The following is a 20,026-nucleotide window of genomic DNA, read 5'->3' on the forward strand; positions in this document are numbered from 1 at the left end:
TCTCTCTCTCTCTCTCTCACCCTCCCTCTGGTATCTCTCTCTTGTTCTCTGTCCACAGCACTCCCGCATCTTCCTTTCTCATCCTCTTCCTCCACCCCAAATCACCACCCTCCCTGTAAACAGCTCACTTGCTACGACTTTCCGGGTTTTTGTTTTTTTTTCATGTTGTGGTGGTGGTGGAAAATAAATAAACAGGTTAAGGTTAGTGGGAAAACATGTGGGTAAAGAAAGATCTTTCAGCCTGTGTGAATGCCTTTATGTCTCATGCAAAGGGGCTACTGGGGATACAATCTCCAGCCCCGACACTTCCAGGCAAGAGAAGTGTGGGTTTTTTTTTAATTTAAAAAAAAAAACCATTCAAAGTGCACTAATTTGATTATGAATGAAGCACAGTGGGAGCATGCAGTTGCACAGTTTCTGGTGAGGAAAGGGCCAGTGGATTTACAAGCCAGCACAGTTGAAAAGTTTTAATGGTCAAGTATTCTGTAAAACACACAACTGAGTGTACTACCAATACATTATCCACCATGTAAACATCATTATTTACTTGCAAAATCCCTTATCCCCTTAACAAGAAGGTGCTAAGAACATCACCTTAAAAAAAAAAAAGAAAGAAAAGAACATAAACGTGATTGGTTAATGTGAAAGCGATTACTCTATGTTATTCTTATAGATTTTTTTTTTCAATTATGTTTTATTAAGTCCAAAGGAATAATCACCATTTTTTAGATCACTTAAGAAAAACTACATGGGGTCCTTTGGTACAGGGAACCCAATTATTTGGGATATTATTTTGTGAACCTTTTTCGTTTTATTAGTGTACCAGAGGGTTTTCACATTCACAAAGCTAAATCCTGACTATTATTGCTTTTTTGGAAGCAATGTCTCCCGGGGGCAATTAATTCTATACATTAACACCAGTCACCGTTGTGCTGTATATTATTAAAAAATAGAAAGAAAAAGCCCATTTTATCATCCAGTTCAGAAAGCGGTCACTCGTAATAGTGTGTGTGTTCTGGAATAAGGGCTTCCTTGAGAAGTCCTCACACGTGAAGGACTTAGCAAGTCCTGCGCTGAATCGGATTAGTTTCCCCATAAACACTATTGAACTAGAGACAAGGCTAGGCAGGCTGGGAGGTCAACCTGGAAGCCAATTAGAGGTGCCTCGGTTGGTCAAAACCAAGGTCGTTTGACTTTGTTTCACCAGACATACGATTAAGGTGCCTCGTCTCACTCAATGCTTTATGCGGCTACGTCAAAAGATGCCTAAACTGATTCAGATGAGTATATTGACATGTTTATTATATATTATTCGTCATATTAATGGCATTAACAAAGGCTAATTAAGAATGCATCATCTATAATTATACCAGTCCTTATTTTGGTACATTTTTGTCACGGTAAGCTAGAAAGGAGAAATGAAAATGCCACTGCTATTTACCCCTGTTTGTATTAAAGCCAGTGTTACACAATGTTAGTGATGAATGCAGCCTGATTTCTCTGAATACAATGGGGCACGGTATTCAGAAATGGTAAAATTTACAACTTGGTTGCCTGTACCATAGGACTAAAAATATATGAAAGAAAAAATCATTTAATGACACAGAACTGGTGCACACTGGGTAGTAGTCGGAATCCGTTTCCTATTCCTGTGATAACCCACCCTGGAGTATAATAATAATGGCATTTATTAAGCGCTTACTATGTGCAAAGCACTGTTCTAAGCACTGGGGAGGTTAGAAGGTGATCAGGTTGTCCCACAGGGGGCTCACAGTCTTAATCCCCATTTTACAGATGAGGTAACTGAGGCACAGAGAAGTTAAGTGATTTGCCCAGAGTCACACAGCTAGACTGTGAGCCCACTGTTGGGTAGGAACTGTCTCTATATGTTGCCAACTTGTACTTCCCAAGCGCTTAGTACAGTGCTCTGCACACAGTAAGCACTCAAGAAATATGATTGAATTGGCAGAGTCAGGATTTGAACCCATGCCCTCTGACTCCAAAGCCCAGGCTCTTTTCCACTGAGCCACGCTGGAGTATCACAAATTTAGTAGCCAGTAGGAGGCAGGAGAGAAAAGTAATAATAATAATAATAATGGCATTTGTTAAGTGCTTACTATGTGCAAAGCACTGTTCTAAGCGCTGGGGGGGGAAACAGGGCGATCAGGTTGTCCCACATGGGGCTCACAGTCATCATCCCCATTTTACAGATGAGGTAACTGAGGCTCAGAGAAGTTAAGTGACTTGCCCAAGGTCACACAGCAGACATGTGGTGGAGCCTGGATTCAAACCCATGACCTTGGACTCCAAAACCCATGCTCTTTCCACTGAGCCAGGCTGAAAGTGACCAATGGAATCCTGCCAGGATACTTCTCATATGATTAAAACTCACCTACCATGAAAAAACAGTTCCTTCACAAGGGCTCTAGGTGTTGATTCACATCGACAGTCTTTTGGATGGGATGAAACTCAGGGCAAAGTTTCAGGCACTTCATTTCACAATGTGCCATCACTTTTGCAATCAATTATTCAATCGATCGACAGTGTTTATTGAGCCCTTACTATGTGTGCAGCAATGTACTAAGCGCTTGCGAGAGTACAACAGAATTAGTAGACATGATCCCCGCTCTCAAGGAGCTTTATGGTGCAGTGGCAGGCGCCATAATGAACTACGGGTAGAAAGACATTGTAGTCCACATAGATGAATTGCAATCAATCATACTTATTGAGCGCTTACTCTGCACAGAACACCATACTGAGCACTTGGGAGAGTACTTTAGAGAAGGAGTGTAGCTCAGTGGAAAGAGCCCGGGTTTTGGAGTCAGAGGTCATGGGTTCGAATCCTGCTCCACAAATTGTCAGCTGTGTGACTTTGGGCAAGTCACTTAACTTCTCTGAGCCTCAGTTATCTCATCTGGAAAATGGGGATTAAGACTGTGAGCCCCACGTGGGACAACCTGATCACCTTGTAACCTTCTCAGTGCTTAGAACAGTGCTTTGCACACATAGTAAGTGCTTAATAAATGCCATTATTATTATTATTATTATTATTATTATTATTATTACATTATAACAGAGTTGGTAGACATATTCCCTGCCAACAAGGAGCCTAATAATAATAATAATAATAATGACATTTATTAAGTGCTTACTATGTGCAAAGCACTGTTCTAAGCACTGGGAAAGTTACAAGGTGATCATGTTGTCCCATGGGGAGCTCACAGTGTTAATCCCCATTTTCCAGATGAGGTAACGGAGGCACAGAGAAGTTAAGTGACTTGCCCAAAGTCACACAGCTGACAATTGGCAAAGCCGGGATTTGAAGCCATGACCTCTGACTCCAAAGCCCGGGCTCTTTCCACTGAGCCACGCTGCAGTCTAGAAGGGGAGACAGAGATTAATATAAATAAATCAATGGTGGATATGTACCTAAGTGCATTGGAATTGAGGGAGGGGTGAAGGAAGGCTGCGAATCCAAGAGCAAGGGTGAGTCTAGAAGGCTCTTCCCTCTGCCTTTTTCCCCATAACCAAAGCTGCTATGGGGACACTTTCCCCAAAGCTTAGCACAGGGCTCTGCACACAGTCAGTGCTCACTAAATCCAATTGATTGACTGACCAATTGATGGATAGCAGTTTCACCTCATCGGAACCCGCTAGGACAGGGTGTTGGAGGCTTGTGAAATACCTGACAAATGAATGACTGAAAGTGACCCCTCTCCCACACCAAAAGAAAAGAGAAAAAGTGAAGAGGATGGAGGCCTGAGGCCACTTGTCTGCTGTGTGACCTTGGGCAAATCACTTCACTTCTCTGGGCCTAAGTGAACTCATTTGTAAAATGGAGACTGACATGTTGGGCCTCATGTGGAACAGGGACTGTGCCCAACCTAATTAACTTGTATCTACCCCAAAGCTTAAAGCAGTGCTTGGCACATAGTAAGGGCTTAACAAGTACTATTATCATGATTATTATCATTATTTTAATGTTGGCTTTATTTCTTTAAAGAGTCCTCTAGCACCAGTTTTTATGATACAGTGAATCTAAATTTGGTGATCGACCAAAAGGGTCAGTGAAATGTCCCCACCTGCCGATATGTGTGGGATGGAGGGAGATCTGGGGACTGGGAAGAGTGACATACTCCGGAATTGGGAAAGACCTGAGAAAGGTCTGGCTTGATTCATAGTCTGGGCTCTGGGCTCTCGCTCTCCCATGCTCCAATAAAAATCGTGGCATATTGGAGTTTGGCACACTGGCTGCCAAACCAGGTGCCCATAACCTCTCCTCAGAATCCAACAACAAACATGCTAAGGAGCAATTCTCCAGGGGGATCACCGGTGCTCTTGGCACACGGCTAGCATATGCAGAGACACCTGAAAATCATCGTCTGCCACTTCTCCTGGACCTCAGTCGAGTACCTTTGCTCTCTTTCCACCAAGGGTTAATTTTCTAATGGCTTCCTTGCTGCTAAAGCTGGCCAAGTTTTCCCATCGCCCGCAGAGCACCACAAGCTGTGATTTGGAGCCAGAAAACACCATTAATTTTCTAAATAGGAAGGATCACATATGGAAACTGTCTGGTTCCATAACGGTTGGGCAGGTAGAAGATGAAGAAAGAGGAAATGGGTCTTTCTGGACACCTACGTCAAGCTGACCAGGCCCGGCAGACCTGCCCTCGGGTGAGAGATCGGAACATCCCCTCGCTCTTTAGCCCGGCCAATGCTGGATTTCACTACTCCTGCTAGGGGTTAGGTGGGTGATTTATTGGGTAGCCAATAAAGTTCTTGCATAAGGCTCTGTTACACATTGCTGCTACGATAGAGTGTGGGATGAAAAAGCAAGCAGCTCTCAGGCCACTAGGAAGAGGCTCTAGTTTAAGGCGGGATTGATCCCCGCATACCACGGGGGAGACAAATCGAGTTTAGCGGTTAGAGATAGCAAGATCAGCTACCTGAAAACCAGTTGTAGTGTTGGAGGAGGTCGATCAATAAATCAATTGATGGTATTTATTGCCCACTGTCCTGTACTAAGCATTTGGAAGAGTTTGAGAGTAAAGAAACATAATCTTCATTTCTCACCCAGTGATTGTCAGAGTGAGATTGGAGGAACATATGGATGAGGGGGATTCCCATGAAAAAAGCTTCCTCGGTTTGAAAAACTGCACTCCCTAGCAAGATGGGGCGTTACAGTCCTCATGCATAGATTGAAGAACTTCTCGAGAAGACATTATGGTTCCTGCCTAAAACCAGCCAGGGCAAGCCTCCCCCAAGCCGACTAACTGATCTGAGCAATGGCTAACAACAAATCTTGAAGGGTCACAGGTTACAGGTCTCTCTCGTGAGTCTGCCCCAACAACCGTGGTATCAAATATCGGCATGATTGACAATAGCTCTCTGATCCCTCCCTCTGCCCTACCCCCTTCTCCTCCCCGCAGCAGTTCCATGTTTTTGTACATATTTATTACTCTATTTTATTAATGATGTGTATATAGCTATAATTCTATTTATTTTGATGGTATTGACACCAGTCTACTTGTTTTGTTTTGCTGTTTGTCTCCCCCTTCTAGAATGTGAGCCCAGTGTTGGGTAGGGACTGACTCTATATGTTGCCGAATTGTACTTTCCAAGTGCTTAGTACAGTGCTCCACACACAGTAAATGCTCAATAAATACAATTGAATGAATGAATAAATGATACTAACTGGGGAAACAGCTGCCTTCCGTGTATTCAAACAGAGCCCTGCCCAGAGAAGCAACCCCAAGTCACCCTACCTTGTCTTCAGGAGCCCAACTTGGTGTTTTCCAGCTGTACCTTGACCAAGTCATTAGGCAACACATCAAACCTTGGTAACATGGCTAAGGAAATGGTGGGATCCTTAAATATTCTTCAAGCCAACATCAGATTTCCTTAATGCTGAAGGATCCATAGATTTCTGCCAGCACCTTCAACCGCAGTATCTGGGGAACATCTGTCGAATGCAGAAAAGAGCATACTAGGCCCTGGAGAAACATTCCAAAAGAGTAAGACATAACCCTTGTTGGCGAGGAGCTTATCATCAAAAGGCACCTAGGGCAACTAAACAGTAATAACTCATAATAATGATACCAATGATAATAATAATAATTTTAAAAAATTGTAGTATTTGTTAAGCACCCAACGTGTGTCAAGCACTGTACTAAGCACGGGGATAATCAGGATTGACACAATCCTTGTCCCATTAGGGGTTCATGGTCTAAGGAGGAGTGAGAATGGATATCAAATTCCCATTTTACAGATAAATAATAATAATAATAATTTTGGTATTTCTAAGTGCTGGGGAGGATACAAGGTGATCAGGTTGTCCCATGTGGGGCTCACAATCTTAATCCCCATTTTACAGATGAGGTAACCGAGGCAAAGAGAAGTTAAGTGACCTGCCCAAGGTCATAAAGCTGACAAGCGGCAGAGCTGGGATTTGAACCCATGACCTCTGACTCCCAAGCACGTGCTCTTTCCACTGAGCCACACTGCAGGTAAAGAAAATGCAGAGAGAATCTATTCCAGTTTTAGCTGTTCCTTATTTCAGCCTGATATGCCCATCTCCAGGGGCCAGTTTCCCCAAGACAGGATCATTTTAGCCCTGCCTCTGCACTGCAGATTAATCATTCATCCATTATACATTCTCCACTCTGGGATTAGATCATCTCTCAGAGTACCAGAGGTGCAGGGGGTTGGTGGATTCGTTGCTTCATCTTGCTATCTCAACCAGGAAGTGACACTGTGTCCCTGGAATCAAAATTTCCAACCCAGAAGGGGTCAGGAGGGCCTCCATGATAGCCAGAGACCACAGTTTTAATAATAATAATGGCATTTATTAAGCACTTACTATGTGCAAAGCACTGTTCTAAGTGCTGGGGAGGTTACAATGTGATCGGATTGTCCCACATGGTGCTCACAGTCTTAATCCCCATTTTCCAAATGAGGTAACTGAGGCACAGAGAAGTTAAGTGACTTGCCCAGTCACACAGCTGACAATTGGAGGAGTCGGGATTCGAACCCATGACCTCTGACTCCAAAGCCCGGGCTCTTTCCACTGAGCCACTGGGAGGCTTTGGTGTACCACTCACTGGAGTCTGAAGATGCCTATCTGAGGATACGGGGCCAAAGACAGCATGGAAGATGGTGTCCTAGTAATATTCGTTAAGCACTTACTGTGAACCGAGCTCTGCACTAAGAACTGGGGTAAATATAAGATAACCAGGTCAGACACAGTCCCTGCCCCACATCAGGCTCACAGGCTAAGTGGGAGGGAGACAAGAGTTTGGGATTAGGAAAAAAGGGACCTTAATTCTAGTCCCTAGCTCTGCAATTGAGAAGCATCATTACTTAATGGATATTGCACAGGCCTGGGAATCAGAAGGACCTGGGTTCTAATCTCAGCCCCGCCACTTGTCTGCTATGTGATCGTGGGCAAGCCACTTCTCCGTGCCTCAATTACCTCATCCGTAAAATGGAGATTAAGACTGTGAGCCCCATGTGGGACAGGAACTATGTCCCACCTGATCTGCATCCTCCAAGCATTTAGTACAGTACCAGGCACACTGTAAGCGCTTCAGTGCTTAGAACAGTGCTTGGCACACAGCGCTTAACAAATACCATCATTATTATTAATAAATACCAAAGTCATCATCATCATCAACTGACCTGCTGTGTGATTTGGGTACCAGAGTGTGAGTATCTTGAGTAACAATAGCAATAGTATTTATTAAGTGCTTACCATGTGCAGAGCACATTATTAAGAACTGGAAAAGAATACACACTTGTGGGGGGTTGGGGGGGGGCGGCAGGGTGAGGGAAGGGGGTTGTCCTCACAATCTAAAAATGTATGCCCAGCAGGGATGGGTGTTTACTAACCTGCATTGTTCTCTCCCACGTGCTTAGTGCCGTGTTCTGCATACAATAAGTTCTCAATAAATACCATCAATGGATTGATTGGCCCATTACTCAACCTCTCTGGACCTCTCTTTCAATGGGAACTCCCTTCTCCCCCTAGATGGTGAGCTCAATGTGGAACAAAGACTGTATAATAATAATAATAATGTTGGCATTTATTAAGCGCTTACTATGTGCTTTGCACTGTTCTAAGCGCTGGGGAGGTTACAAGTTGATCAGGTTGTCCCACATGGTGCTCACAGTCTTAATCCCCATTTTCCAGATGAGGTAACTGAGGCACAGAGAAGTGAAGTGACTTGCCCAAAGTCATACAGCTGACAATTGGCAGAGCAGGGATTTGAACCCATGACCTCTGACCCCACAGCCCGTGCTCTTTCCAGTGAGTCACGCTGCTTCTCATTAGGACTGTATCTGATCTAATTATCCGGTACCTGCTCCGGAGTTCAGTATAGTGCTGAGTGATAGGAGAACTAACTAGCTAAAAGGCACTCTCTGCCGTACCCCATTTTTAAGCAGTTTTGCTGAGCACTGAGTTATCACAGGGAACAGAAGCTTGTGGGGACATGGACTGGTTACCCAGGGATTCGACTGGATGGCTTTTTCGGAGTTAGCCAGAACTGATAGCCATCCAGGAGGGAACAGCAGGACCAAAGTTAGAATCCTGAAGCCAAAGGAAATTCCCTGAATCTCGCCCCGACTGAACGACAGCCTAGACCACCCAATATGTGACTCCCCGCCCTCTCTTTCAAAGATTTCCCCAGGAATAGAAAGAAACCCACTTAATTTTACTCCCCTACTTCCCGTGAGAGCAGGAGCTGTGGCTTCAGGGAAAGGCCGGCTACTAAAGTGAAGTCCTAGGACTGTAGATTTGTTGTACTTATTTGTCAGACCGGTTTCACTATCTTCGAAGTGATTAGAGAGCCAAACTTTCGACAAGGCAGCCTGATTAGAAAAAACACTGGAGGGAGAAACTGCCATCCTCCCCAGAGGAAAGGTATCTCTGAGACCGGGAAATGCCCCAAATGAGTTAGAACACAATTCAACTTGGCTGCCTGAGTAGCACTTGGCATAGGGTCTCTAGGGGAAGTCCCCAGGGTCAATCCCCACAGCGCATTATCCCCTCCACCTTCTGGGAAGGAGGAAGATCATGTCAATCCCAGGACCAACTACTGTCTAGCCTTCACAGAGGATAAGTCACTGCTCACCCATCAGGGAATACATTTTAAAAGTCCTGAGGAAATCTGAATGCATCAAACACAACCTTTGAGGTGTTACACCTAAAGACACATGTTGGGACTATGCTTGTACCTGTTACTGCTATTACACTCTCCCAAGCATTCAATACAGTTCTCTGTGCACAAATAATAAAAATAGTTATAATAATTTTGGTATTTGTTAACTGCTTACTATGTTCCAGGCAAATAAGGACTAAGCACTTGGCAGGAGAGCTACAAAAGGAAGGAATGGTCTTGGTGGAGACCCACGATGGAGAATAAAACTTTCAATGCTGAAGCTGGACCATAGAATTGGTAGTACATTAACTGAGCATCCACTTGATGAAGGACAGTCTACTAGCTGCTTGACAAATAGGGAAAACCAAAGTATCACTTCCCCCACCCACAAGGAGATAACACTCTAAAGGGGTAGACAAACATAATTCATTTTCAGCTCATTTTCTCTCATGGCCTTCTTTCTGTCTCCGGGTAGAATATTATTCATTAAAAGCTCTACCTACCTCACCAGAGCTCATTTTTGCCAAGATCTTCCTTCTTCATATGATCTTGCAAAAATCTTTAAAGGCGAATGAGCCTTGACCCCTGTTTTATGGGCCACATTATGACCTGGCTTCAAAGTGTGAAAAGAGGTTCCAAGATCCCCTTTGTGCACTGGAGTCTCTTAATTGCACTTTTAAACACAGTGTAATTTTTGTAATTAACACTATGGCTTCAGAGGGCAGAGTGGCCCACACTAGGCTAATTGCAAACCGGAGTAGACGGCGTAGTGGTGGTGGAATTTCAAGGCTTTAGACATTGGGGTGGAATGCAGTTTTTATGAAGGATTTCAAAGCTTCTCCGGGGGCCGGGTTCTGAGTCATCATTAGCATTTGATAACATAAAGAGTTTTTATAACATGTGACAGATTCTCTGGGTGCAGATTTTACCTGATGACCGGGAAATTTGCATAAGGAGCTTCATTAGCTCTCTGCTCACATTACTGAAAGAAGAAGAAGTATTGTGCGTCCGCTCCTGCAGATTGTTCTTGGGAGGCGAGGAACTGGTGCTTTATAATAAAATTTACAGTACATTATGAAGTGAAGTTGTAATAATCTTCAATGATGTTGAAAATCAGAGCCTCCGTGCCTTTTAAAGAGAGAAAGAGGACATGCATCAGAATTAACACCCAACTGAAACCCGGCAGTAAATGTATTTTGTGCTGCACATAGCCATATAAAAGCTCTAGCCTGCACTATGTTACAGAGTTGAAAGAAGTGTTTCTCATACAGAGCACCGAGTGGCAATCATGAGTAATTTTTTCCCCCTCCTGTTTGCTGCACAAAGATAATCCTCCTCTCCCTACAGATGTTTGTTTATTGGACCTTTAGTTTCAAGCCTGAGAGATGGGAAGTATATATTTAAATATACATTGTAAGTGTACCTGTGTTTGAGTGTATGGTGTTTGTGCCCATGAAGGATCCACTCAATCCACAGTCCCCGGAGACCTTTTGGAGGTGTGGTTTGTCACCCAGCACGACAACGATCAGGAAACGTGACACACGGATCAAGTTCCCGGTCGAAGCACCGGTGGAAATCCTTTCAGTGAGCGTGGATCAATTAAGCAGTAATAGTGACAGTTTGGGAAACGCTTTCTTTATGGAGGAGAACAAGAATTCATCATTATTCCATGCTGTCTTATTATTTCGATACTATACATATGCTGCTGGATGTATAGCAGCTTGTGGCATTATCTCAGTGGGGCTCTCATGAGAGAGTCTTTTCCTTTGTGATTATGGAGATAATACATAGCCCGGTAATGACATCATAATAGAATTCAAAGTCCCGAGAAACAATTAGGGAAGTGTATCAATACTTCTTTCATAATCATAACATCATATGGCTTCCAGTGGGATATCAAACCATCTCACCAAGTTCCATAATTATGGAGGCACACTGATGTCTGCTTCAAACTGGATCGTTGAGGCCCCGGAAAGTTAGGGTTAGAGATGAATTAATCCTCGTTTCTGCACTCCGCAAATAAGAGAAATTGCTCAGTTGCTTTGATCACACAACACAGGGTGAGAAACGTGAAAATAAAACAGGAGCCGAGCCAGGCTGAACCTTTCTGAATTCCAACCCCAGGCTAAACCAAGCCCAGACTTAAAAGTAAAAAAGCCAATATCCCCAGCAAGCAAAGAAAACCAGACTGTCCCCTAAGCAAACTGTTCCACTCTCCTCTTACAAGATGAATTCTTCAGTTCTTTTCCTTCTCATATTATTTTCCTCCAAACCCTCTTCTCGGGCTGTGTTAGTATCCTGAAAAATACAAACTTTTTTCCTCTAGTGGAGGGATGCTTTTTCTAATCGGAGTTGGGTCTAGCTGCTGTAATGACTCACTCTGTCGGTCATTTACAACCTCCAGAGGCACCGGACAATCAATCCGTCGGTGGTATCTAACGAGCCGAGCCCTGTACTAAGGGTTGGGACAGTAAAGCTGAGTAAAAGATCCCCAGACCCACTCCTCTAAGCAAGGTCACTGCCCACGGGGCTTCCCGTTTTGGACCTAGAGACCTCCCCATGCCCTTCCCATTTAGAGATTGGAAGAATTCCCCTATCTCGCTCGCCCAGAGATGCCAGCTCACTTCTAACAGAGACCAAAAGGAAATCTTAGATAAATGATCAAACTCTCATAGTATATGACTTTTATTTTTACAAAATATTTGCTTCCAGCAGAGTGTATCTTAATTTACAAATGCAGAAATCTGTCATTAAGATTTGACCCAGCTGCATGGCATTGTCAAATGCAATAACAGATCTTTTAATAGTTTTATATCAAGTAAGGATATAACATATCATTAGTTTAAATGTATTTGCAAGCAATTACCCCCACCAGGATATTTGTGAATGCTCATGCAAAATTGATGAAATTCTGACATGCTTAAACATTGTTCATTTAGCTCGATTCCTTACGTATAGAAAAAATAGAATAAATAATTCTCCTGCCACTTGCAAGCTACAGTGAACCGTTTTTATTCTGCTCCTGGCTTCCATCCTGCCTTTAAACTATAGCCTTTGGTGATCATTTCGGGGAAAAGAAATAGTTTCATATATGTTTAATTTTAAATAAATGTATTAGATTATTCATCCTCTTTATTATTGTTCGATGCAGTAATTTAAACATGGACTAGATTTACTGCATGTCAGCTGCTTTTCTTTTACAAAATGGGATGAATTATTAAATGAGCGTAGGTTGTTTGACAACGGGTTTTCCAGCACTTCACAAAAGGACGAACTTTGACATTCAGCTGTCTTTTCAAAAGAATAAAGAGTAAATCAATTAAGTCATTATACTGGGGTTCAGAAACACGATGCTATGGCACATTGTTGCTTACCTCAAAGTTGACATGGGAAGATTCTTCCATCAAAGGCCAAGGAACTCCCCCGGCTTGGTATTCCACCAAACTCTAACCCAGAGTCCAGACCATCCAAAACAGACTCAGCCTAACAACTTCTATTTTCAGATTCCTCTTCATCGGTTTTGGACTCTTAGAAGCCAAAGATTAATAATATATTTTGTATCCGTTTGGATTTCCCCTCACATTTGACTCTGCTAAGCGTCCCAGGATATTGAATTGCCCATTGCCTATCGTGGCCCTATTTAGGTAGTGGGATCTAAGTGTAGATAAATAAAACTTGAACCTGTCTAGCAGCTTCAAGCAGCTTGCAATGCAAAAGATTTATGGGAGGAGCAAGACCTTGGATCAATGAATGAATCAATCAGTGGTATTTATTGAAAGGTTAGTGTGTGAAGAGCACTGTATTAAGTACCTGGGAGAGTACAGTAGAACACTGAAAGAGTTTCAGAGTTCAGTTGGTACTCCAAAAAGAAACCTCTTGGGGGGAAAGATATATTTCTGGAGTGATGAATGATAGATACCATCAGACTTACTGAACTGCCTTGTTGGGAGAGTAAGAAAATTCCTTTGACGGAAAGAATTATTCCACCGACGGGAATAACATGATCAAATCCAGACTAACCCAAGTAGGATCTGAATGGGAAAAAGATAGACTACGTGGGAGACACTGCAGAGTGTCCACGATGTACATACAGTGAAGAGGCAAAGCAGAGATACCACTGTCAATAACAAGAGTAGGAAGGATGGATTAGTGAAAAAATTCAGGAAAAGAAAAAGTAGAATATGTCAATAAGTAGGTACAGAAGGGCTATGCATGACTGAAAAATGGTCTCCTGACTGGCAAGGCTGAGCTTAGTAGCAGTACTTGTCATTTAACACATTGCTCTCATGGTTTTGCTTCATTTTGGAAGCATATGTTCTAGTCTCGCTTTGTTTTGGAAGCTTATGTTGTAAATCAAGCATTTTTTTCCACACAGGACACTGGCTCTCACAAAAGAGAACTCCACCTGTTTTCCAAAGCACCAGCACAACCTGAGATTTTCCTCTGCCCTTCCACTTATTTTGATATTGCTCTATCAATATCAAGTATTAATCTCGGTATCTGTTTATTCATTCATTCACTAATTCAATCAGATTTATTGAGCGCTTACTGTGTGCAGAACACTGTACTAAGTGCTTGGGAAGTACAAGTTGGCAACATGTAGAGATGGTCCCTACCCAACAACGGGCTCACAGTCTAGAAGGGGGAGACAGACAACAAAACAAAACATGTGGACAGGTGTCAAGTCATCAGAATAAATAGAAATAAAGCTAGATGCACATCATTAATGAAATAAATAGAATAGTAAATATGTACAAGTAAAATAAATAGAGTAATAAATCTGTCCCCCTATCCATCTTCATGGCTAGCCTGTCCATCTGTGAACTCTTTGAGAGCAAAGGGCTGGATCGCTTTTAAAGAGGTTCCCTAGTCAGTGGAACTGGGAGACATTCAAAAAGTGTTTTTATGGTCTGACCCTTGAAAAAATCCTTAACGACACCCATAGGCTTGTAAGGTGAACGTTGTTTTCACAGGAAGAGGAAACAAAAATAATTCTACAGTCATGCAGGGTCCCCAAGGCAAGGTACTCCTACCACAAGCCAGACCGTTACACAATTTGACTGCCTCAGTTTGGGGCTGTTGGTAAGAAAGAGAGCACCTGAGGGCCTAGGAGAGAGAGGACAAAGGAGTCTTGTGTCTGTGAACAGCACAACAGAGTGTCCCGGGAGCATCCAAGAACACGCAGCTGGAGGGAAGCTCACAGCTGGATCAAGACGAATGAGAGGGGAGAAAAATCAAGCAGGAGCAAACTCAAACTCTGGCACAGAGAAAAGATCAAGAGGAGCGTGCTCATACTGACTTCCCAGACTCCCAAGTCTCCAAGTCAGGGACTCGACTCAGAACTGTCAGGTACAGTATTCAGTCTGTGCCCCTTGGGTGTAGAGAGGGACATCAAAAGAAGAATGAAACTCATGGTCCCTGACATCCGTGTAGGTTCATCCTACCAGGGAAGACCTTAGAGATAGGGCCCACATCAGACGGTAAGCACGGGAAGCGGTCACTTTGAGGCGAACCAACACGGGAACCACGGAGATTGAGAATTGGAAAACTGCAACACTGGAGATTTTTAGTTACAAAGGAAAATTTCCATGAGGGGTGAGAGACTTAAGGCACTGTTTAGTGTTACTGATTTGGTGACAGCCAAAGGTAGGGCTTTTGGGAAACGTCTACTGACAGATGTTGGTGCTGGAGTAATTGGCTTGTTGGAAATATGGCAGAGGGTCATAATAATAATAATAATGACATTTGTTAAGCTCTTCCTATGTGCAAAGCACTGTTCTAAGCGCTGGGGAGGATACCAAGTGATCAGGTTGTCCCACGTGGGGCTCACAGTCTTAATCCCCATTTTACCGATGAGGTAACTGAGGCACAGAGAAGTTAAGTGACTTGCCCAAAGTCACACAGCAGGCATGCGGTGGAGTCGGATTGAACCCATGACCTCTGACTCTCAAGTCTGTGCTCTTTCCTCTAAGCCACACTGTTTCTCATGCCTGACCCCCTACCTAGGTCAGGTCATGCCTGATCTCCTACTTAGCCAGAGAAGAATAAGGGAAAATAGGATTCACCCAGGCAGCATAATTCCAGAATGAGATACTGAGGAAAATTGGCAGGAGGGGGAAGGAAAGGTGGTCTTTATCTGTCAGATGGAGTAGATTCCATCTGATTTGGATGGCAAAGGAGAAAAACCGAACAGTGGACCAGCTGAATTGTCAGGGTATTTTTCATGCCCGGACTCCTATCATTCTCCCAAGCCCATCCAAATACACCCCTTTTCCAGGGAACAAAGGAATGGTAACTCTTCCAGAGCCTGCCCGCTTTAAACTGGGTTTAACAAGGTGCCAGTGAAAAACAAGCAGTCCAGTGGTTCAGCCCCAAGCCTCCGGCCTTATTAAAAGTAGTTTACAGTTGGCTCCAAATTGCTTGGTTTTAATTTGCTTCCTTCACCTAAGCTCAGCTGGGAACACTTTATATTCCCTGGGGATAGGTGCTTTCTCAGTGGGCCCCGTGGACAAATCTCTGTGTTTCCTGGGGCTAGTATTTTATAGAGGAGGCAGGTGAGGACTTTTCACTGTATAGCCACAAGTATAAAGTCAGCATAGCCTGCTTAGGCTGAAACAGTTCTATCTTTCTGAGGGTCAGCCAACTGGCTCATCTTAGAGTGAATTTGCCGCCTTGGATTGGAGTGTTAGAATGTTATAGTCACAGGAATTGTCTGGACTTCACCCATGGGGAATCCAAACATCTCATTTTAACCAATAGCTCCAAACTCATTTTTTTGTTTTTTCTTGTGGGATTTGTTAAGCACTTAAACTGTATGTCAATCGCTCTTCCAAGTGCTGGGGTAGATACAAGTTTATCACGATGGACACAGTTCCTGTCTGACATGGTGCTCATGATCTAAGTAGGAAGGAGGAGGATTGAATCCCCATTTTACAGTTGAGGAAACTGAGACACAGAGGAGTTAAGTGACTTGCTCAAGGTCACACAACAGACAATAGGCAGAGCAGGGATTAGAACCCAGGTCCTTCTGGCTCCTGGGCCTGTTCTCTTCCCACTAGGCCATGCTGCCAGCCTTTTTGCTTCATGGCCCATGTCCACGCTGACTCCAGACTCTGGAGAACGCAAAGCCTCCAGGGTCATGGACTTTGACTCCGTCACCTTTCTAGAGTGGCAGTTTCCTTGTAAATCACTAGCACTGGTCCCAGACCTTATATTCATTAAATGATGCTAATCAACTAATCAGCTTCATCAATTATTAGCTAATGCCGGCAACATCCCAGGGAAGGCCGGTACTTTCCCTGCTTTGCAGAGAGGGTTAACTGGCAGGCCCAGGGCCATTCATCAGAGTCAGTGCGCCTGCCTCTAAGTCAGGTTCCAGCTCATTGGACCTCCCTCAATGAATAGTTATTGAATGCCCGCAATATGCTATCAACCTCAGTGGTCAAAACACAGGGAAGGGACATCTATTCTCGAGGACAGTTGCGCACATTTTTTTTTTAACCTAACGGCTTTCAAAAACTTTAGCAGCTTAAATTCACCTCCCTGGCTCTGTATACGCATCAAAGCCCCCTCATGATGTCATATCAATTGACAGTGTTGATTGGTAGCCTGATAAAGGACTGCATCAGTACTACTGCTACTACTAATAATAATAATGATGGCATTTGTTAAGCGCTTACTATGTACAAAGCACTGTTCTAAGCTCTGGGGAGGATATAAGGTGATCAGATTGTCCCGTGTGGGGTTCACAATTTTAATCCCCATTTTACAGATGAGGTAACTGAGGCACAGAGAAGCTAAGTGACTTGCCCAAGGTCACACAGCTGACAGTTGGCGGAGCTGGGATTTGAACCCATGACCTCTGACTCCAAAGCCTAGGCTCTTTCCATTGAGCCATGATACTACTGGTCATGGTTTTCACTAAGCTACCCCTGAGTGCAATGCACTGCACTAAGTGCTTGGGGAAGTTCAACAAGACATATTCCCTTCCTTTGAGGAGCTTATCTTCTAATGGGGAAAATGGCTATATACATACTAACATTTAGTGAAATATGTAGGTATAAAATAGGGACAGTATGGCTTAGTGGAAAGAGCACAGGACTGAGAGTCAGAAGACCTGAGTTCTAGTCCCACCTCTGTCACTTGCCTGCTGTGAGGTCTTGGGCAAATCACCTCTCTTTGCTTCAGTTTGCTTATCGGTAAAATGGGATAAAGTACACGTTTCACCCTTCCTCATAGCAGTCAAGCCTTCTGTGTGCTAGGGACCATGTCCGATTTGACTATTCTATGGCCTAGTGGAAAGAGCACAAGCCTGGGAATCAGAGGCTCTGGGTTCTAATTCCAGCTCTACCAATTGTATGCTGTGTGCCCTTGAGCAAGTCACTTAACTTCTCTGTGCCGCAGTTTTCTCAGCTGTAAAATGGAAATTAAATACCTGCTTTCCCAGTAGACTGTGAGTCCCATGTGGGACGGAGACTGTGTCCAACCTAATTAATTTGTCCCTACCCAAGTGTTTAGAACAGTGTTGATGCATAGTAAGTGCTTAACAAGTACCACACAGAAAGGACTTAGCATAGTGCTTGGTTCATAATAAATGCTTAATAAATGGCATCATTGTCTTTATCATCTATGTTTGTGCATATTTATTACTCTATTTATTGATTGATTGATTTTACTTGTACATATCAATTCTATTTATTTTATTTTGTTAGTATGTTTGGTTTTGTTCTCTGTCTCCCCCTTCTAGACTGTAAGCCCACTGTTGGGTAGGGACTGTCTCTATATGTTGCCAACTTGTACTTCCCAAGTGCTTAGTACAGTGTTCTGCACACAGTAAGAGCTCAATAAATATGATTGATTGATTGATCGATTGATTGATCATCATCACTGTAATAGTATTCTCCAAAGACTTACCTACATCTACTCTGAGGCCTGTTTTTCCAGTGAAAAATATGTTTTCTTGGATCGGTTACTCCAAGGCTGTATTCAGAAGCCACCAGCAGGAAAGTCAAAAGTAAAATGGACATTAGTTAGTAACCTGGGGATTCAGAATCTGATAATAATAATAATGGCATTTATTAAGCACTTACTATGTGCAAAGCACTGTTCTAAGCGCTGGATCTTCTCCCTAGGTAGGCTGTGAGCCCCCTGTGGGCCCACTGTTGGGTAAGGATCGTCTTTATATGTTGCCAACTTGTACTTCCCAAGTGCTTAGTACGGTGCTTTGCACACAGTAAGCACTCAATAAATAAGACTGAATGAATGAATGTGGGGCCTGATCATTTTGTTGCTATTCTAGTGCTTAGAACAGTACTTGGGATGTAGTAAACTCTTAACAAATGACTTCATTATGATGATGATGATGATTGTTAATACCTAACCAGCTAACAGAAGAAGGTTTCAAGACGAAGAATATCACGAAAGGGCTGTGGTTTTGCAAACTCCCACAACTCCCTCAACTCTATTTTAAAGTATTGCTTCAAGAGAAAAGGTTAAATGAGGTTTAAGTGCAGTGTAATAAACCTTCACCGTTCATAAAGCCCAGAGTGATAAATGTATGTATGGTTACTGTATAAAAAATATTGGGGTCAGATGCCAAAGATCTCCGGGTTAAGGCTTTCTTTCATGGCTAGGTGAAGGCCCCAAAATAGTAAAATTTCAACAAATGGCATCTTGTCAGTCAAAACCACGATCAGGTCCAGAGCTCACCCGAGAAGAGCATTCTCCAACTCCATTCAGCCCTCCATTATACACATTCTCTTCGTGATATACAGTGGGATGTGGCATGTAATTTGTTTGGTGCCAAGAGACTAGGACAAGGGTTTGGAAGGTTCACTGCATTGTAAAAGAGATATGCCTGACTGCAGGTTTTCCCGTTTGTAAACGGTGCACTTCCACCAGCAGAAAATACCTCATTCTTTGAGCTGAACGGCATGAGAGACTGAGAGTCGAGTTTGGAGGAGACGCAGAATGCAGCTCCACAGAAGGTCCTCCCTGGAGGTCTGCCATCTTGGATGAGACCTAGTGGACAAAGAGATTTTTGTTTCTGCAGATTTGAGGGGCTCTGCATAGGTTTCCTCCTCCTTCAGCTGTTCTCCTTGCAGGAAAGAGAGAGAGGAGGAGGGAGGAAGAGAGAGAGAGAGAGAGAGAGAGATGGAGAGAGAGATTGGATTAAAAGAGAATAGGTGGTCAAAGATCAAGACTTGCCACGCTAGGAAGCAAGTTTCAGTCTTGGAAAGATCTGTTCACCTCCTCACCCAGGACGAGTAACAATTTATGTTGGTCAAATGGAACTGAATGGTGATGCTGTTCATTTTCCACCCGGTGCTAGCTTTGAGGGCGGTAGATTAATTGTGCCACTTGGTCCATGAACAGATGAAGAGACCATTGTTTTTTGCTGAAAGAAAAATCAGGTGATTATGAAAAAATAGTGAGCACAAAATTCTACTCACTTTACATCATCATCATCAATCATATTTGTTGAGCGCTTACTATGTGCAGAGCACTGTACTAAGTGCTTGGGAAGCACAAATTGGCAACATATAGAGACAGTCCCTACCCAACAGTGGGCTCACAGTCTAAAAGTGGGCTCACAGTCTAAGAGAGAGAGAATAGGTATGCCAGCACTTAGTAAGTTACTTAGGGAGTCAGAGGACCTGGGTTCCAATTCCGGCTCCACCATTTACCTGTTGTGTGACCTTGGGCAAGTCACTTAATTTATCTGTACCTCAGTTCCCTCATCTGCAAAATGAGGATTAATTACCCTCTCTCCTTCCTATTAGACTGTGAGCCCCATTTGGGACCTGATTATCTTCTATTTATACAAGTTCTCTGTAGAGTGCTTGGCACATAGTAAGCACTTAAAAATAC

The sequence above is a fragment of the Tachyglossus aculeatus genome, chromosome 9, assembly GCF_015852505.1.
Source record: "Tachyglossus aculeatus isolate mTacAcu1 chromosome 9, mTacAcu1.pri, whole genome shotgun sequence".
Lineage (NCBI taxonomy): Eukaryota > Metazoa > Chordata > Mammalia > Monotremata > Tachyglossidae > Tachyglossus > Tachyglossus aculeatus.